Here is a 22,220-nt window from a genome sequence, read left to right as displayed (position 1 = left end):
AAGGTCATTTCCAACAATTTCTTGCTAGTATACAGAAATACAATTATTTATATATAAACCTGTATCCAACAACCATACCAATTTCCTTTTTTTTTTTTTTTTTTTTGACAGAGTCTCACTCTGTCGCCCAGGCTGGAGTGCAGTGGCGTGATCTCAGCTCACTGCAACCTCCACCTCCTGGGTTCAAGCAATTCTTCTGCCTCAGCCTCCTGAGTAGCTGGGACTACAGGCATGCGCCACCATGCCCAGCTAATTTTTGTATTTTTAGTAGAGACGGGGTTTCACCACATTGGCCAGGCTGGTCTCGAACTCCTGATCTCGTGATCCACCCACCTTGGCCTCCCAAAGTTCTGGGATTACAGGTGTGAGTCACAGTGCCTGGCCCAAATTTACTTATTTTTAAAACTTTATTCCAAATCACAGATAAAGAAAACCATATTACATGCATGTCTGTTTGCATATACATAATACATACATATATACACACACGCATACAGTTCCGTTATAATGTTTGTTTTGAAAATGTGAATTTGTTCCGACATGATTGATATATTAGGTAACAATTAATGTAAATTATGTAAATTAAGTACTTGCTTATGTGCAATTTAGTCTATGTGAAATAGTAAGTCAATGCAAAAAGCAGCATCTGGCTGAACCAAGCTGTATAGGAATATGAATAACACACACATGTGCACAACTCAAACTTCTATCCACTACCTCAGTTCACTGAATGTGTTATGGGCCACACTCATCCACATCTGTTGCTATAACTTTCCATCAGATTTCAGACAACCGCCTCCCACCACTTCACAGAATCTCACAAGCTGCAATCCTTCTGATATTCACTTCCATAAGCAAATGCCAGGTCTTTTTTAAGGTAAAAAGCCATATTTATTGTAGTATTCATATATTTTTAGTAATTTAACATATACAAAGCCATGCTGTCATTTTATTAGGTTCTTATGTTTTTTTAATATGTCACAGACCAAATATTTTTAGTGTTATACCCCAACCCCATTTTTTCCCATAAGCCCTGTGGTCTTTGTTACACAATTTTGGATACTGTAATAATTTTTAGGCACGCATATGCCATGTAACAGCAAAACTGACTAAACATGTAAAGTATTTTCATCATTGCTAACCCATAACCACATGAAAAAAGTTACCAACTAGAATGCGGTATTCTGCATAGTTCTTTTTGTCTTTAGCCTTGCATCTAATCAAAACAGAGTTTTTCAAAGTTACTTAAATCAGCTTCTTTCTTCCTCACCCCCTTCCATGTGGCTATGTAATTCATTCGTAATACGGTCAGATTCATTTGTCACAGTCTGAATTCCATCTGGGATTCCCTCCACATCTTGATTGATTTATTTTAAAATTGTATCCGGTAAAATCTACTCTTTGTGGCATATAGTTCTATTGGTTGTGAAAAATGCATAGAATTGTGTGTCCACTATCACTGCTCCTTATAGAACAGTTCATTATCCTAAAGATTCTCTCATGTTACACCTTTATAGGGAACTCCTACTCCTCTGTCCAACCTCTCGCAACCACTGATGTGTTTTCTGTTCCTATGGTTTTACCTTTTCCAGGATATCATATAAATGGAATCATAGCCTTTCGGGTCTATCTTTTTTCACTTGGCAAATGCATTTAACATTCATTTACTTCTGAGTAGGATTCCATTATAGAGATGTACAGTTTGCTTATCTATTTCAGGTTACACTTGTTGGAATTATGTTGTCAGCTCCCGGAAATGGTAGATTGACTGGGTCTCTGCAGTGCTTTCAAAGTCATGGTTTAGAAATTGCTCCATTATTGTGAGTCCTTCGGATAGGCAAAATGCCCTTCTAATGCACACACAGGGCAGGGGTTATTAACCCCACTTTCCAGATGAGAAGATTATGGCTGAGAAACTAAATGTTGTTCCTACCCATAGAAACAGCAAATTAATGGAGAGCCAGGACTCTAATCCCACATGTTCTGATTCACAATCCACTACTGTAGTGGAAACATGTAGAGGAGAAGAATGGCTATGACTAGAAGGTTGGAAAATAGAACCTATTTCTGAAATAGTTGGTCTGAAGAAGACAGAGCTTAACAAATGCTTTGGAAACTGTCTTAAAGCATATAAAGGGTTTACAACTGAAGTTAAAAAAGAACAGATCATCTTTAAGAGGCAGCATGGAGAGAGTGATCAATTAGACCTAAGATGTGAAATGGGTTACTAGGAGGCCTGGAATTATTCCAGTATAATGTTGAACGGAAGTGGTGATAGTGTATATCCATGTTTCATTCCTTGACATCAGTGAGAAGGTGTTCATATTTTACCATTAAATACAAAATAAGGAGTAGTTTGTTTTCAAGTAATGTTTATCAGATTGAGGAAGTGACTTTCTATTCCTAGTTTGTTGAGTGTTCTCATCATGAATGGGTGTGGAATTTTTTTCAAATGCTTTTTCTGCATCTATTGAGATTATTATATTTTCCTGTTTTATTTTGTTAATGTGCACTCATTTTTGAATGTTGAATTTCTGGGATAAGCAATATTGGTCATGATGCAGTATCCTTTTTATATATTGCTGGATTCAATTTTCTAAAATGTGTTTAGGATCTTTGCATCTATCGTTTAAGATACTGGCCTGAGGCTGGGTGTGGTGGCTCACACCTGTAATCCCAGCACTTTGGGAGGTCGAGGCGAGTGGATTACCTGAGGTCAGGAGTTCAAGACCAGCCTTGCCCAGATGGTGAAACCCCATCTCTACTAAAAATACAAAAATTAGCCGGGCGTGATGGTGCATGCCTGTAGTCCCAGCTACTCGGGAGGCTGAGGTTGGAGAATCGCTGGAACCCGGGAGGCAAATGTTGCAGTGAGCTGAGATCGTGCCACTGCGCTCCAGTCTGGGCGACAGAGTGAGACTTCCTCTCAAAAAAAAAAAAAAAAAAAAAAACCAAAACCAAAACCAAACAAACAAAAAAGACACTGACACTGACTTGTACTTTTCTTTTTAGTTTTTGGAATCAGAAGCATGCTGGCCTCATAAAATCAATGTATTACTTTTTTCTCTATTTTCCATAAGAGATATTTGTATAATATTGCTATTATTTCTTTCTTATATATTTGGAATAATGTACTGTTAAAGCCATTTCCTTTGTGAGAAGGTATTTAAGATTTCATTTCTTTAGTAGGTTTATGACTATTTAAAAGAGTGTAAATAGGACTATTCAGATTATTTTTGGGGGGTAATTTTGTACTTGATCTTAGCGAAAAGGCTGAGAAGTAATGGGGGGCGAGAAAGTAATTTTGGTAGCTGTACTTTTCAAAGAATTTGTCCATTTTGTCTAAACTGTCAAATTCATTGGCATAAAGTTGTTCACAATATCCTTTTTATTGTGATTTTAATGTCTGAAGGATTTGTAGTGATGCCCACTTTTGAATTACTGATATTGGTAATTTGTGTTCTTTCTTGATCCATCTTGCTAGACTTTTAGCAATTGTATTAAATCTTTCCAAAGAAGCAACCTATGGCTTTGTTGATTTTCTGTGTTGTTGCTGTTGTTGTTGTTGTTGTTGTTGTTTTGAGACAGAGTCTTGCTCTGTTGCCCAGGCTGGAGTGTAGTGGCGTGATCTTGGCTCACTGCAACCTCCACCTCTCAAGCTCAAGTGATTCTCGTGCCTCAGCCTCCTCAGTGGCTGTGATTACAGGCATGTGCCACCACGCCTGGCTAATTTTTGTATTTTCAGTAGAGACGGGGCTTCACCATGTTGGCCAGCCTGGTCTCAAACTCTTGACCTCAGGTGATCTGCCCGCCTTGGCCTCCCAAAGTGCTGGGATTACAGGCATGAGCCACTGTGCCCAGCCTGATTTTCTGTGTTGCATGTTGTTTTTCATTTCTTTGTTTTCTGCTCTTATCTTTGTTACATTCTTCCTTCTACTATCTTTAATTTGCTGTTCTTTCCCTAGACTCAAGTTGGAAGCTTAGATCATCAATTTTCAATCCTTAATCTTTTCTAATATATGCATTTAAAGCTATGTCTTTTCCTTTATTTTAGTTGTATCTAACAAGTTTTGATGTCACATTTCATTTTTGTTAAGTTCAATCTATTCCATCATTTTCATTTTGATTTTTTCTTTGACCGATGGGTTATTTAGAAGTGTTTCTTTTAGATTTCCAACAGTGGGGGTTTCCTAATCATCCTTCTGTTGTTGCTTTCTCATTTGATTATACTTTGGATAACATACCTTGTATGATTTCAATCTTTTGAAACTTGTTGAGACTTGCTTTTTGGTCCAGCATATGCTCTATTTTGGTATGTGTTACAAGTGCACTTGAAAAGAATGTGTATTGTGATATATATATATATATATATATATATATATATATATTTATTTATATATATATATGTAAAATCAGTTAGGGGTGGATTGAAGTTTAAAGCTTGGGAAATCTTGTGAAAATAAGTAATGAATGTGTAGGTGAGGTATAGTACACAACTTATTCTGATCAGGAGACATTGTGCTAAGATAACTGTACAAGAAAATTTCCAGATTCACATTTGTCCTTCGTAAAAACAAACCATAATAAGATATATGTTGGGAACGGGGAGATTGGACTGACATTCCTAATTAGATCAGGCACTTGGGAGAAGGAATAGTATATATCACCGTAAGTATCTGGGAACCATAACAAACCTGTCTCCTCAACCTGGAACCCCTACTATATTTCTTCAGTGACTCTATAGCCCTGTATCAAAGTCTCTACTCACTGCCATTAAGGCTTTGGACTGCAACATTAGGGTAAGCTTATGCTGACTATGAGGCATGATTTAAATGGAATGCTGCCAAAAGTGAAGACTTTTAGGATCAATTTTTATCAGAGATGCTTGGGTATCTCCAGCTAATTGTTTAATTTTCTTCCAGGAAATAATCCTAAACTCAGGTTCTCCTATTTCTGTGGCCTAAGTTCTGGCTCAAAATGTACACTAGAAAATCTACTCAAGTTTTGCCATTCTGTTTAATGTGCCTGAGGATGAGCTCCAATTGCCTTTTCTCTTGGCTGATCTCAAAACTTTCATCACTGAAAATTTCTTATCCACGAGAATTAATCTCTGAAACAAAAGTAATGCATGACTGATGGCTGTATTAAGCCAATGAAGGAACCAAGCAAAGACTGCCTGCAAAGGAATAAGCATTCAATCCTAGTTTTGGTGTGTACAATGGAAAAGACAAAAAATATTTCTATTTCTAGCATGCGCCTTGTTAAATGGCAACTTTTATCAACTGTATTTGGATAAATTAGAATGATCTTTCCAGTTATGGGTTGAGGAGACCCTAATATATAAATATGTAATACGTAATATATAAAAACGTAGATAATCCTCTGCCCTGCCAGCTGAACTGCATTTCTGCTGGCAGAGCATCCATGCTGGGCTTTGTTCTAAAGCTCTCAGGAGGTTTGCCTTGTTTGTCATAACTACTAATAATTTCGACGATGACACTTGATGAATACTTTATACCAAAGTAAAAATTATAGTACTGGAGATAAGTGAAATTCTTCCTTGCAATGACCTACAAAAACTAAAGCCTTTTCTCTATCTTCCTGTTTTTGTGATAAATGTTTAACTCATGTTATAAAATAAATAGTTTTAAGAAACCAAATCACCAAGATTACTTCTAGCCCTAACATTTGATGATTCGCTATATATAGAGACTCTGACTCCAAGGATGCTCTTAGCAACATCCAAAAATGATAATCTTCAATGGAGACCCAAAAGAGGAAATCTCTTTTCACAGCCAGAAAGAGAGATTCAGAAGCTGTGAGCTTCTTCAAGTTAGAAAGGTTTGAGTATCTTCTCACTGTAAGCGAAGTCATCTTTGGTACAAACTCAACTTCCCCTTAAATTTCCTTTTTCCCCCCTGCAAACCTACCCTTCTCTGCTCCAAATCCCAAGTTCAATCTCCATTAGGTATTTTTTCTAAATGTTCCTCTCCCAGAGTATACGCTGATAATGACTAAATTGTGACCTCTCCCAAGGATCTTTGCATAGAGGGTTTTCTAAGATCAAAATGCTCTAAACTAAAATAAATGACTCTCTAATGATAGAATTTCTGGTGTTATAGCAGGATTTCATTTAATAAATATTTATTGAGTCCTATTATATGCCAGGCAAAAATTTAGGAGGTATGGATAAAGAATGAACAAGTCAGACAACTTTTCTGCCTGCATGGAACTTAGATTCTATTTAGGGACACAAACAATAAACAACATAGAATATGTCAAGTAGTCAACACACAGGTTAAGGGGGTAAATAGTATTGAAAGTTGCTATTTTTGAAAGGGTGTGGTCTCTGAGGGGGTAAAACTTGAGCAAGTTGGGGAGCAAGGCATATGAATATCTAGGACAAGAGTGTTTGATGCAAAGGAAAGGGCAAATACAAAGGCCCAGAAGCAGGGAAGTACAAGGTGCTATCAGGACATAGTAGGGCTAGAGTACATTGAGCTATGAGGCAGAGTGGCAGGAGAGGTAGCAAGGGCCGGATTATCTATGGCCTTGTAGATTATGGTAAGGACTTGGGATTTTATTTTAAAACCATTTAAATGGGAAGTGCAAGGAGACTGACATGAACTGACTTATGTTATAATACTCTGGCTGCTGTATGGGTATTGAGTGTATTAGGAGGGCAAGAGTTGCAGCAGAGAGGATGCTTGGGAAACTATTGCAGTGTTCCAAGTGAGACATGAGATAGCTTGAAACTAGGTGATACTAGTAGCCTAATTTGTTATTGAGAATGGGCACATCACAAATCACATTACTTTCAGCCTACTGTGGTTTGAACGTGTCCGCTCCAAAATTCGGGTGTTGAAACTTAATGGCCAATGTGATAGGATAAAAGGTGGAATCTTTAATAGCTTATTAGGCCCACAGGGCTCCTCCCTCATGAACGGGGTTACAGATAGCCCTTACGGCCCTTAAAAAAGAGGCTTCCACACAGCACTAGCTTTTCTTGCCCTTCCGTTTTCCTCCCCGTGAAGACACAGTGCTTCTTCCCTCTGGAGGATACAGCAACAAGGTATCATCTTGCAATCAGAAAGCAGCCCTCACCAGAAAACTGAACCTGTTGGAGCCTTGACCATAGACTTCCCAGCCTCCAGAAATGTGAGAAAATAAATTTTTCTCTTTTGTAAGTTACCCAGTCTGCATGAGGTATTTTGTTACAGCAGCAGAAACAGACTAAGATAAGGACTCATCCCCCACTACATAACCCCTGAATAAGAGAGAATCCCCAAACTAACAATGTTCTCCTGTACTACTCCTGACTTCTGTTCACTTGGTTCCTGCCATTAAAATTCTATTTATTCTTGAAGAGTAAGTTCAAATATCACCTTTCGGAATAGATCATTTCTTCCTCTGTGGTCCCATATATTCTGTATCCCTATTAGTATAGTTATTTCATTTTGTCTTATATATGTGTAATTGGTTACGTTTCTGACCTACTTTCTTTACTGTAAATTTCTTAGGGACAGAGACAGTAACACATTTCCTTATTTCCACAATACATAGTAGCCCTTAGGAATTTAATAAATACTTTGCAGAATAAATGTGGTGAGCTGCTTTCCTTAGGTCACTAATATAATGGCATGTCAGGGTTAATCCTTTTGTAAAAGCCAATTCCCATAGCACTAAAATTTTAGTCACTGTTTATACAGCTCTTAATTAACTCTGATTTGGAGTAGATTTTTAAAAGGATGGCATTTTCCAATTTTCCCTCAAGAGTAATTTATGATTCACTGGCTTTGTAGTTTCCCTCAATGTATCTATTTGCAGTTGGTAGCTTAATCATTTATTTACATTACTGACATACTGGGCTCATTATTTTAGGCAATAGTTCATTGGAAATACATAATCTCAAGAAACATAAACCTTTAACAAGTCAGAATAATTTTTCTAAATGTATCTTTCATTTTAATTATTAAAGTACTATATATTCATTGAAAAATTCAAATGCAGAAACAAAATAAAAAGTGAAAGTCCCTTAAACACACTAATACTTGTTCCAAGAGCTATCAAGTGTTAAGTTTGGTGTGTATCCTTTCAAGGCTTTATAGGTGATATATACATTCGTAAATATATATACGTATACACACATTTTATAAGAATATATATATGTGTGTATATTCTAAAGACCTATTATGTGCTAGGTGCACAATACAAAGGTAAGCAAAATCAGACACAGTATCTGTCCTTGTGGAGCTTACAGTCTAGGGTATTTGTGTATACATACACACATATGTTTTAAAAATAAAAATAGAATCAGAAAAAGTCAGCAAAAGTACAGCACTCCAAGGGGAGGAGCACACCCTGAAGTGCAAATCCTTTATCTACAATAACAAGAAAAGAGTTTAGAGGCTAGTAAAGGGAACTTGTCTGGACTTGGTTTGGTTTTGAGAAGCAGAGAAGAAAGAGTGAGCAACAGGTCAGTGAAGCAGTGGGGAGGAAAGAGTCTTTGTTATGAGAAGCCCATAGCTGCCTATATCTACTGGCTGAGATGATGTGGAGCCTACCAGAACTCACATACACAACAACCTTTGATCTTAAGTAAAAATTTCTATTATCCTTGATCAGATCCTGATCTCCTCTCCACATGTATCATCTGCAAGTAGAAGGTCTAAAGAGACCTCATTGCAATTAAAGATGTTATCAAGCAAAGCAAAGCAAAACAAAACAAACAACTCCAGCACAGTTTATACACAAACATACTACATGAAAATGGGATGGAAGAAACAGGAAAAAAAAATGGCAGATGGAGAATTCTCACCAGAGAAATGTTGCCATACGCAGATTAAAATTGTGACTAAACATATCAGCATAAATTCAGTAATATTAATTAAGTAATCATCTCTATAAAACAAGAATATAAAGCAGAAATGCTAGAATTCAGGAAAGAGTTGGTAGACGCAAAAGCAAATGGAATATGAGCTATTTCAGAGACAAAGAAGGAAATGGAAAGAAAAAAATAAAGCCATCACAGGAATAAAGGTAAAACTGGAAGCAGCAAAAGGAAGTGGAAGCAGCAAAAAGGAAAACAGACACCACTGAATAAACAGTAAGAGACAGAAAACAGGAAAATGAAATGACAATTGAAATTGGTTGTAATGTCTTCCTGGTTTCCTCATCAGTTAATGAATTAAATAAAATCCTTGATGTGTTCATTTAATATTCCTAAGAGAGTCCTGATTATATCTTTTTTTTTTTTTTTTTTTTGAGACAGAGTCTTACTCTGTCACCAGGTTGGAGTGCAGTGTCAGGATCTCTGCTCACTGCAACCTCTGTCTCCTGTGTTCAAGCGATTCTCCTGCCTCAGCCTCCCAAGTAGGTAGGATTACAGGTGCCCACCACCATACCCAGTTAATTTTTGTATTTTTAGTAGAGATGAGGTTTTACCAAGTTGGCCAAGCTGGTCTCGAACTCCTGACCTCAGGTAATCTGCCTGCCTTGGCCTCCCAAAGTGCTGGGATTACAGGCATGAGCCACCACGCCCAGCCAAGGTTATATCTTAAAAGTACTGACTGAGATGCTCAATGGATACTCCTGACAGGGCCAAGTGTATTGTAAATTGTAACACAAGTAAATTGTGTTACTGGAGAAATGTAAGTCATAGACTGTTTACATTAATCTTTTCTTGACTTCCAGACTGAATCCAAAGTGGCAGCAGAACTTTGTAGAATCTCTGCTTTTTTCTTTTCTATTGAGTTTATGTTTTGTTTTAGTTTCTGGTTTGTGTATAGTCAGTAAGTTATATTCTTCCTTGATAGCAGCAATGACTGGGAATGTGATTACATGGTCTGACCATTTGGTGGTCTTTGCAATTGGACTATTGGATCATCTAGTCACTTATCTAGTCACTGATGGGTGGGAAATAACAGATAATTTGTCTTTTATATTGTTCTATTTGTTCATTTTGGACTCAAATTAATCAGTAATTTCATGTCCACAGGGAAGGTGAACACTTTAATATCTGTACTGACGTATTTCTGTGTTTACTCTCAACTTGTAGCTGAAATTGTAGATCTGCATTCATAAGATCACTTTATCTATGTCTATGTGTCTACAACTGAAAAAGGCTTTGACCTCACATTGTGTAAGTATAAAATATTTTCCTATCTCTGGGGAGTATTAATAAGTTATATTATAAAATTTCCTAAATTAAAGGAGCTCTGTTCTAATTTATAGACATAAATAAGAACTTACATACATTTTTTTTTAATTCCAAGAAAAAAGAAGTTGAACTTCTTCTCCTTTTTTTTTTTTTTTTTTTGAGACAGCGTTTCGCTCTTGTTGCCCAGACTGGAGTGCAATTGCACGATCTTGGCTCACTGCAACCTCCGCCTCCCGGGTTCAAGCAATTCTCCTGCCTCAGCCTTCCAAGTAGCTGGGATTACAGGTGCCCACCACCACACTCAGCTAATTTTTTGTATTTTTAGTAGAAGACCGGGTTTCGCCATGTTGGCCAGACTGGTCTTGAACTCCTGACCTCAGGTGATCCACCCACCTTGGCCTCCCAAAGTGCTGGGATTACAGGCTTGAGCTACTGTGCCTGGCCAGAAGTTGAACTTTTAACACTAAAATGTACTAAACTAAAAATATTTTTACAAAAATTCTGCTAACTCAAACATTTTAAGAATCCAAAATTAAGGTAAACCTTTGGCAAATGAGATTTGTTTAATAATTCTTGTTTAAATCAAGAAACTGAAGAGACAACCCACAGAATGGGAAAAAGTATTTGCAAACTACCCCTCTGAGAAGGGATTAATAAGCAGATATATATACAGAGCTCAAACAACTGTATAGGAAAAAAATCTAGTAATCTAATTTTTAAAATGAGCAAAGGATCTGAATAGACATTTCTCAAAAGAAGACATACGAATCGCAAACAGGCAACTGAAAAGGTGCTCCGCATCACTGATCATCAGAGAAATGCAAACCAAAACTACAATGAGATATCATCTCATCCCAGTTAAAATGGCTTATATCCAAAAGACAGGCAAAAACAAATGCTGGCGATGATGTGGAAAAAAGGGAACCCTTGTACACTGCTGGTGGGAACATAAATTAGTACAACCACTATGGAGAAGAGTCAGCAATCCCACTCCTAGGTGTACACTCAAAAGAAAGGAAATCAGTATATTGAAGAGATATCTGGCACTCCCCTATGTATTGCAGCACTATTCACAAAAGCAAAGATTTGGAAGCAACCTAACTGTCCATCAACAGATGAATGGATAGAGAAAATGTGGTACATATACACAATGGAGCACTATTTAACCATTAAAAAGAATGAGATCTAGTCATTTGCAACAATATGAATGGGATTGGAGGTCATTATGTTAAGTTAAATAAGCCAGGCACAGAAAGACAGACCTTGCATGTTCTCACTTATTTGTGGAAGCTAAAAATTAAGCCAACTGAACTCATGGAAATAGAGAGTAGAATGATGGTTACCAGAAGCTGGGAAAGGTAGTAGGGGAGAATGTGGGGATGGGTAATGGGTAAAAAAATATAGAAAGTGTGAATAGACCTAGTGTTTGCTAGCCCAACAGGGTGACCACAGTCAGTATTAACTTAATTGTACATTTTAAAATAACTAAAAGAGTATAATTGGATTGTCTGTAACACAAAGGATAAATGTTTGATGTGATGGCTACCTAACGTACCCTAATGTGATTATCATGCATGGCATGCCTGTATCAAAATATCTCATGTAACCAATAAATAGATACACTTATAATATACCTACAAAAATTAAAAACAAAACATTAAAAATAATTTTTATTTAAAAGAACTATGTCGTTTTTGGTGATTTATTTATGTACTGTATAAAACAAGCAAACATTTTATTTTACTTGGGTCTGTTTTTCCTAAATGCATACAGATTTACTAATCAAATAAGATAATGTTACTTATATGTAATATTTAAGATTATGAAAGATGTAAATTTGTGTTCAACTGAAATTGAATCCCTGTTCTGACAAATTTTCATTTCACCAGTAATTATTCTGTGGTATGTTAGATTTAAGACAATCTAATTAACTTAAAGCACTGGTTTGATATTAAATTGAGTTCATTAATGAATAATCATTGGATACTTACATAAATTTTAATTAATAGACTGCTTAAATATTGATTACTAAGCATAGTTTTTTTGTTTTTTTTTTGAGACAGGGTCTCACTCTGTCACCCAGGCTGGAGTGCAGTGGCACAATCATGGCTCACTGTAGCTACAGCCTTCCAGGCTCAGGCAATCCTCCTGCCACAGCTTCCCGAGTAGCTGGGAGTATAAGCATGTGCCACTATTCCTGGTTAATTCTTTAAAAAATTATTTATAGAGACAGGGTCTTCCTATGTTGCCCAGGCTGGTCTTGAACTCCTGGGCTCAAGCAATCCTCCTACCTTGGCCTCACTAAGCATAGTTTTAAGTTTATATACTGTTGCTTCTTTTTTTTTTTTTTTTTTTTTTTGAGATGGAGTCTTGCTTGGTCACCCAGGCTGGAGTGCAGTGGTGTGATCTTGGCTCACTGCAACCTCCGCCTGCCGGGTTCAAGTAATTCTCCTAGTTCAGCCTCCCGAGTAGCTGGGACTACAGGCATGTGCCACCATGCCCAGCTAATTTTTTGTATTTTTAGTAGAGATGGGGTTTCACCATGTTGGTCAGGCTGGTCTTGATCTCCTGACCTCGTGACTCAAGTACCTCGGCCTCCCAAAGTGCTGGGGTTACAGGCATGAGCCACCGCACCTGGTCCTATATACTGTTGCTTCTTATTTTTATATGCTATAAAGTGGCAATATCTTTGGGTCATGTTAATGGTTGTGTTCATTTTCCTCTTTAAAAGGGATCGGTGTGTACATCGAAAGCGCTACATGTGTTCATGAGCTCTGTTAATCTGCTATAATGTTTGTGAGAGATAGTTCTCAATTGCAGCCCTCAAATTTTCTCTTTGAAATAGATATTATTTTGGTTAAAAGTTAAAATTAAAACAAGTGGTTGAGATTATATTATGAGCAAGAGTGACAAATGGGTATATGCTTCTGTTTTTAAAGGGATAGGTAGTTTGTTTCTAAGACAGGAGTTCTCAAACTTTCTGTTCTCAGGACCCCTTCGTACTCTGAAATATTACTAAGGACTTCCAAAGAGGTTTTCCGCATGTATGTTATGTTGTAGCTATCAATACTTACCATATTATAAATTAAAACAGAAAAATTAAATATATTTATTGACTGAATTGATTTGAGATGAATCTGTTGCATGATGTCAATTTTAATAAAAATAATTTTATTTTAAAAATAAGAAGATTGCTTCACATTTTTGTAAAGTTCCTTACTGCCCAACTTAATAGAAATAATTAGTCTCTACTATTTGCTTCTGCATTCAATCTATTACAGTATCACACATCATATTGTCTCTGGAAAACTACACATTTTAGTATTATTATGAAAACAGTTTTGACCTAGCGGATGCTCTGAAAGATGGTCAGTTCGTTCCAGAACATCAAATAACATAATGAAGGACAAACTGGGAAAGTGAAATTTTTTTGCCCTGGTTTAAACCTAAGTCTGAAATAAAGCTATGCAATATGTTAAAATCATAGCAACATTATCTAAATTTTGATGGGCTTGCTTCCTTAGTTTGCTGATTAATGCCTTCACCACAATGCAAAAGTTATTCTTTATCTTCTGTGTAATCTGCCTAGATAGGAGATTCTGTGTTTTACAAGCATAATTCTCTGAGCTTTATGTTGTCTTTTTCTTTATTTTTGATTGTTTAGTGGCAAACTAACAAACAACAAAGGTTTCTCACTTGTCAAAGAGCTAAAGTTCTTTAGAATTGTGTTACCTCCTATGTTAGAATGGTGTTACCTCCTATGTACGTTTATTTATTTATTTATTTATTTATTTATTTATTTATTTATTTATTTATTTTTGTGATGGAATCTCACTCTGTCTCCCAGGCTGGAGTGCAGTGGCACAATCTCAGCTCACTGCAACCTCCACCTCCCAGGTTCAAGCAATTCTCCTACCTCAGCCTCCCGAGTAGCTGGGATTACAGGCACGTGCCACCACACCCAGCTAATTTTTGTATTTTTAGTAGAGACGGGGTTTCACCATGTTGGCCAGGCTGGTCTCGAACTCCTGACTTCAGGTGATCCACCCACCTTGGCCTTCCAAAGCACCTGGCCCTATGTTTATTTTTAAATGTTTGATTGTTACTTTGTTTAGATAGGTAACCAAGTATCGTTTATTGGGCACTCATGATCCTATTTATTTATTTTATTTTTAATTTGTATAAATTTAAAGAACATAAGTTCAGTTTTGTTACATGGATATATTAAGCAGTAGTGAAGTCTCGGTATTTACTATAACCATTACCCAAATAATATACATTGTACCCATTAAGAAATTTCTCATCCTTTAACCCCCTCCCACCATCTCACCCTTCCTAGTCTGCAGTGTCCATTACTCCACCCTCTGTGTCCATGTGCATACTTTATTTAGCTCCCACTTATAAGTGAGAACATGCAGTATTTGACGTTCTGGTTCTGAGTTGTTTCACTTAAGATAATGGCCTCCAGTTTCATCCACGTTACTGCAAATGACCTGATTTCATTCTATTTTTATGGCTGAGTACTACTTAATTGTGTATATCTTCATTCCACATTTTCTTTGTGCAATCATCCATTGACAGATACGTAGGTTGACTCCCTATCATTGCAACTGTGAATAGTGCTGCAATAAACACATGAGTGCTGGTATCTTTTCAATATATAATTTCTTTACCTTTGGGTAGATTACCCAGTAGTGGGAATGCTGGATTGAAAAGTCATCAGAGAAATGCAAATTAAAACCACAATGACATATCATCTTACACCAGTCAGGATGTCCATTATTAAAATGTCAAAAAATAATGAAGTTGGCAAGGATGCAGAGAAAAGGGAATGCTTTACACTGCTGGTGGGAATGTAAATCAGTAGAGCTTCCATGGACAACAGTGTGAAGATTTTTCAAAAAACTAAAAACAGAACTATCAGACCCTATTTTAATCAAGTGCCCAATTTGCCTCTAACAACTCTTGATTTTACCTTCCAAAAATTGAATCACAAATAGAGATTACTATGAACTATTGTACATCAAAAAATTAGATAACTTAGATAAAATGACAAATTCCTAAAAGCACACAAATTACTAAATTGACTTTAGAAGAAATAGAAAATCTCAACAGACCTATAACAAGTAAAGAGATGAAATAAGTAATTTTAAACCTCCCAATAAACAAAAGTCCAGGACCAGATGGCTTCACTGGTGAATTCTTCCAAACATTTAAAGAAGAATAAACAGCAGTTCTTCTCAAACTCTTCCAAATAATGGAAGAGGAGGGAATATTTCCTAACTTCTTCTATGAAGCCAGCATTATCCTGATACTAAAGTCAAATGTAGACATTAAAGAAAAGAAAATTACAAACCAATATTCTTTATGGATATCAATAAAAAATGCCAACAAAATACTAGCAAACCGAATCTTACAGCATATTAAAGGATTATACAATCTGATTAGGTGTGATTTATCCCAAGAATGCAAGGGTGGTTCAACATAAGCAAATCAATTAATGTGATATACCACATCAATAAAAAAAAGGAAAAAAGGTCATATTCACTGATGCAGAAAAATCATGTGATAAAATCCAAAATATTTTCAAGATAAACTAGGAATGGAAGGGAATAGCCTCAACCTGATAAAGGGCATTAAAAAAACTCCACAGTTAACATTATACTCAATGGTGGAAGCTCACCCCTAAGATCAGGAACAAGACAAGGATGCCCTCTCTCACTACCGCTATTCAACATTGTACAGGAAGTTTTAGCCAGATAAATTAGGCAACAAAAAGAAACAAAAGGCATCCAAAGTAAAAAGAAAGAAGTGTAACTCTCACTGTTCACAGATGACATGACCCTATGTATAGAAAATCCCAAAGAAACCACAAGAAAGCTACAAATTCGGCAAAGTTGCAGGTACAAGATCAACATGCAAAAATCAACTGTGTTTCTATACATCAGCAATGAACAATCCAAAAAGGAAATTAAGAAAACAATTCATTTACGATAATATTCAAAAGAATAAATTTAGCCAAGAAGGTGGAAGATCTGTACAATGACTACTATAAAACACTGATGAAAGACATTAAAGAAGACCTAAATAAATGAAAAGACAGCCTACGTTTATGGATTGGAAGACTTAATATTGTTAAGATGTCAACACTTCAAAATTTATATTATGCCAAGCAATCCCTATAAAAATTCCATCAGCCTCTTTTTACAAAAATGAAAAAGTCAATTCTCAAATTTATATGGAATTGTAAGGTGCCCCAATAGTTCAAAACGAATCTTGAAAAGGAACAAAGCTGGAGGGCCAACACTTTTCTGTTTCAAAGCTTATTACAAAGCTACAGTAATAAAACAGTGTGGTACTACCATAAGGATAGACATATAGACCAACAGAATAGAACTGAGAGTTAAGAAATAAACCTATACATCTATGGCAGACTGATTTTCAACAAGGGTGTCAAGACCATTACATGGGACAAAGAATAGTCTCTTTAGGCTGGGTGTGGTGGCTCACACCTGTATTCCCAGCACTTTGGGAGGCCGAGGTGGGTGGATCACCTGAGGTCAGGAGTTTGAGACCAGCCTGACCAACATGGAGAAACCCTACCTCTACTAAAAATACAAAATTAGCCGGGCATGGTGGTGCATGCCTGTAATCCCAGCTACTTGGGAGGCTGAGGCAGAAGAATCGCTTGAACCAGGGAGGAGGAGGTTGTAGTGAGCCAAGGTTGTGCCATTGCACTCCAGCCTGGGCAACAAGCAAAACTCCGTCTCAAAACAAACAAACAAACAAGCAAACAAAAAAAGAATAGTCTCTTCAACAAACGGTGTGGTGGCAACTGGATTTCCACAGGCAGAAGAATGAAGTTGGATGCCTACTACACCATTGAATACAAAAATGAACTCAAAATGGATCAATTACCCAAACATATGAGCTAAAACCATAAAACTCTTAGAAGAATATATAGGAATAAATCTTCATGACTTTGGATTTGGCAATGGATTCTTTGACATGACACTGAAAGCACAAGCAACAAAAGAAAAGGTAGATAAATTGGACTTCATCAAAGTTAAAAACTTTTTTACATCAAAGGACATTATCAAGAAAGTGAAAAGAAAACATACAGGAGAAAATATTTGCAAATCATATACCTGATAAGGGTTTAATATACAAAATATATAAAGAAATCCTAAAACTCAAACACCAAAAAGCAACCCAATTTTAAATATGGGCAAAGAACTTGAATAGACAAGTCCTTTCCCTCCCTCAAAGATGAAATACAAATAACCAATAAGCACATGAAAAGATGCTCAACACTTTAGTCATCAGAGAAATACTAATCAAAACCATGAGATACTATTTCTCCTACTAGAATAGCTATAATAATAAAAAATGGAAAACCACAAGTGTTGGCAAGGAGGTGGAGAAATTAAGATACATTTGCTGGTGGGAATGTAAAATGGCGAGAACGGACTAATACAGTAAATTGGTACCAGTAGAGTGAGGTACTGCTATAAAGATACCCAAAAATGTGGAAGTGACTTTGGAACTGGATAACAGGTAAGAGGTTGGAACACTTTGGAGGGTTTAGAAGACAGGAAGATCTGGGAAAGTTTGGAACTTCCTAGAGACTTGTTGAATGATTTTGGCCAAAATGCTTACAGTGATATGGACCGTGAAGCCCAGGCTGACATAGTCTCACATGGAGATGAGGAACTTCTTGGGAACTGCAGCAAAGGTCACTCCTGCTATACTTTAGCAAAGAGACTGGTGGCATTTTGCCTCTGTCCTAGAGATCTGTGGAACTATGAACTTGAGAGAGATGATCTGAAATTGGAACTTATGTTTAAAAGGGAAGCAGAGCATAAAAGTTTGGAAAATTTTCAGCCTGACAATGCAACTGAAAAGAGAAACCCATTTTCTGGGGAGAAATTCAAGCTGGCTGCAGAAATTTGCATAAGTAGCGAGGAGCCCAGTGTTAATCACAAAGACAATAGGGAAAATGTCTCCAGGGCACGTCAGAGACCTTCAAGGCAGCTCCTCCCATCACAGGTCTGGAGGCCTAGGAAGGAAAAATGGTTTCCTGGGCCAGGCCCAGGGCTTCTCTGCTTTGTGTAGTCTTGGAACTGTGACTTTTAGCCACATCCTAGCCATGGCTAAAAGGGGCCAACACACAGCTCAGGCCATTGCTTCAGAGGGTGCAAGCCCCAAGCCTTGGTGGCTTTCATGTGGTGTTGTGCCTGCGGATGCACAGAAGTCAAGAATTGAGGTTTGGGAACTTCTACCTAGATTTCAAAGGATGTATGGAAACAAATGGGTGTCCATGGAAAAGTTTGCTGCAGAGGTGGCGTCCTCATGGAGGACCTCTGCTAGGGTAGTGAGGAAGGGAAATGTGGGGTTGGAGCCCCCACACAGAGTTCCCACTGGGGCACTGCCTAGCGGAGCTTTGAGAAGAGGGCCACCGTCCTCCAGACGCCAGAATGGTAGATCCACTGACAGCTTGCACTGTGCACCCAGAAAAGCCACAGACACTCAATACCAGCCCATGAAAGCTCCACTTTCATGGAGGGAGGCTGTACCCTGCAAAGCCACAGGGGTGAAGCTGCTCAAGACCATGGGAACTCACCTCTTGCATCAGCATGACCTGGATGTGAGACATGGAGTCAAAGGAGATCATTTTGGAGCTTTAAGATTTGATGCCCTGCTGGATTTCAGATTTGCATGGGGCCTGTAGCCCCTTTGTTTTGGCCAATTTCTCCCATTTGGAATGGGTGTATTTACCCAATATCTGTACCCCCATTTTATCTAGGAAGTAACTAACTTGGTCTTGCTGTTACAGGCTCACAGGTGGAAGGGACTTGCCTTGTCTCAGATGAGACTTTGAACATGGACTTATGGGTTAATGCTGGAATGAATTAAGACTTTGGGGGACTATTGGGAAGGCATGATTGGTTTTGAAATGTGAAAGGCACATGAAATTTGGGAGGGTCCAGGGTGGAATGATATGGTCAGGCTTTGGGTCTCCACCTAAATCTCATCTTGAATTGTAATCCCCATAACTCCCATGTGTTAAGGGAGAGACTGGGTGGAGGTTACGGAATCACCAGGGCAGTTTCCCTCTTGCCCTTCTTGTGATAGTGAGTTCTCATGAGATCTGATGGTTTTATAAGGGGCTCTTCTCCTTCACTCGGCACTTCTCCTTCCCGTCGCCTTGTAAAAAAGGTGCCTTGCTTCCCCTTCGCCTTCTGCCATGATTGTAAGTTTACTGAGGCCTCCCAGCCATACTGAACTGTGAGTCAATTAAACCTCTTTCCTTTATAAATTACCTAGTCTCAGGTAGTTCTTTATAGCAGTATGAAAATGGACTAATACACCATATGATGGAATATAATTCAGCCTTAAAATGGGAGGGAATTTTGACACATGCTATGACATGGACAAATCTTGAATACATTACTCTAAGTGAAATAAGCCAGTTACAAAAGGACAAATATTGTATGATTTACTTAAAGGAAATATCTAGGGCTGGGCATGGTGGTTCACTCCTGTAATCCCAGCACTTAAGGAGGTCGAGGTGGGAGGATAGCTTGAGCCCAGGGTTCAAGGCTGCAGTGAGCTACGATTGTGCCACCGCACTCCATCCTAGGCAACAGACCAAAACTCTAACTCAAAAAAAAAAAAAAAAAGAAATATCTAGAATAGGTAAATTCATAGAGGCAGTAAGCATATGAGAGGTTACCAGGGGCTGGAGAAAGGGGGAATGGGGAAATTATTCTTTAATGGGTACAGAGTTTCTGTTCGGGATGATGAAAAAATTTGAAAATAGTGGTAATGGTTGTAAAACTGTACACTTAAAAATACTTAAAATAGCATATTTTATGTTATATATATTTTACCACAAAACTTTCATGAAATAAGGTACTATTTTCCAATAGGGAATTTTACTTTCCTTCATTCTGATGTTAGTCACCTTAATTAACTACAGTCATTAAATCTCTGTAATGTATAGACAGTAAAAAAAAAATAAAATAAAACTCTGAAGATTGCCTGAAGTCTATATATAGAATATATATATACACACATATATCTGTATATAGTCTAGCTGTGTGTATATATAAAAATATACTTAGACTATATATAATATGTATATATAGAGAGACCTTTATCTCTATCTCACTGTATCTCTCTCTCTACTCTATCTATAGTCTAGTTGTATCCCTAAAAAAGAAGAAATTCATTCTTTTGGTGGACAGTTAGCATTCTGACGTACTTTTTTATTTTTTATTTTTTTGGAAACAATGTCTTGCTGTGTTGCCCAGGCTGGAGTGCAGTGGACAATCTAGGCTCACTGCAAACTCTGCCTGCGGGGTTCAAGTGATTCTTGTGTCTCAGGCTCCCAAGTAGCTGGGATTACGGGCACACACCACCATATTTGGTTAGTTTTTGTATTTTTAGTAGAGACAGGGTTTTGTCATGTTGGCAGGGTGGTCTTGAATTCCTGGCCTTATGTGATCCACCCACCTCGGCCTCCCAAAGTACTGGGATTACAGGCGTAAGCCACTGCACCCGGCCCTGACATACTTACTTAAAGAAAAGTCACGGAGGCAATGAATTTCACTCTGAGCACTGCTTTAGCACTTTAAATTCTAGCATGAGTTATTTTCATTACCATTAGATCCTAGGTATACTGTAGTTTGAGTTTTTAAAAAATGTCCAGGTGGTAGGGTTTTTCAAAAAAATGATTCCGTTATTAATTTCTAGTTTTTGCATTGTGATCAGACGATGTTGTTTGTTTTATTTACATGTCTTAGAATTTATTCAGGCCCTCCTTGACACCAATTTTGTAAAACTTCAAAAGGCACACGAAAAGATGATATGTTTTCTGTTTTCAGGATACACAGTATATTTTCAGGCCACAGAATTTACTTCTATTAAATCTTCTATAATAAGTATTTTATTTGGGTTTTCTCTATCCTTACTTTTTGCTGTTTTTATTCATTTAAATGACTGTCACAGACTAAGAGAAGTAAATTAAATTTTATGTGTTTATGTTCTTCCTTATAATTCCTATAATTTGATACTCAAACTGTCAAAGACATAACACATAAGCAAAAACAAAGTGACAGACCAATAATTTCTAAATGTTGGAAAACAGAATTCATCAACATATTAAAATAATAACATACCATGACCAAATAGGGTTTATTCCAGGAATGAAATGATGACTTAATTTTATAAAATCTATTATTGTAACTCAGTACATTAATAGCTCAAAAGAGAAAAATATGATTATCTCCATAAAGTCTGAAAAAGCATGTAATTCAATTGAATATTCGTTGATTTTAACAAATTCTGAAACAGGGACAGAAAAACACATTGTAAAAACTTCAGGTCTAAACCTAAAAGCCAATACCACATTTAATGAGGAAATAGTATCAAGATATTATATAACTTCTGAAGGTTTACTACTGTTTAGATTATTTTATTTATTTATTTATTTATTTATTTATTTATTTATTTATTTTGAGACAGAGTTTCGCTCTTGTTGCCCAGGCCGGAATGCAATGGCGCGATCTCGGCTCACTGTAACCCCCGCCTCCTGTGTTCAAGTGATTCAAGGATGCCTCAGCCTCCTGAGCAGCTGGGATGACAGGCATGCGCCACCATGCCCGGCTAACTTTGTATTTTTGGTAGAGACGGGGTTTCTCCATGTTGGTCAGGCTGGCCTCGAACTCCTAACCTCAGGTGATCTGCCCACCTCGGCCTCCCAAAGTGCTGGGATTACAGATGTGAGCCACCACGCCCAGCCTATTTAGATAATTTTATAACAAAATATTAGCAGTATCTGATATCTTGATTGTGAAGACTAGCCTACATTTAGTCAAAGTTAAAGCTTGATTAAATTAGACATTAAATCTAGTGATCTAAGATTAATAATATGTTGAACAATAATAAAATATTTAATGCTATACTTTCATATAAAGCAAAGTAAAAAATATTCTTATTCTAAGTAGTGTGTTACGGAGTCAATACTGATATAGAGTGGGGAAAAAATCAGCTCTTA

The 22,220-nt window shown here is 37.2% G+C and overlaps 1 protein-coding gene across 2 annotated transcripts in view; it reads right to left on the bottom strand.

Moving 5' to 3' along the window:
- TEX11 (testis expressed 11) overlaps positions 1–22,220 on the bottom strand; it is a 348,904-nt gene that overhangs the window by 35,723 nt on the left and 290,961 nt on the right. The window lies entirely within an intron of this gene.

Source organism: Chlorocebus sabaeus, chromosome X (genome assembly GCF_047675955.1).
Source record: "Chlorocebus sabaeus isolate Y175 chromosome X, mChlSab1.0.hap1, whole genome shotgun sequence".
Classification (NCBI taxonomy): domain Eukaryota; kingdom Metazoa; phylum Chordata; class Mammalia; order Primates; family Cercopithecidae; genus Chlorocebus; species Chlorocebus sabaeus.
Note: the sequence above shows the minus strand (reverse complement) of the source record. Positions and strands in the feature narration are given on the sequence as shown.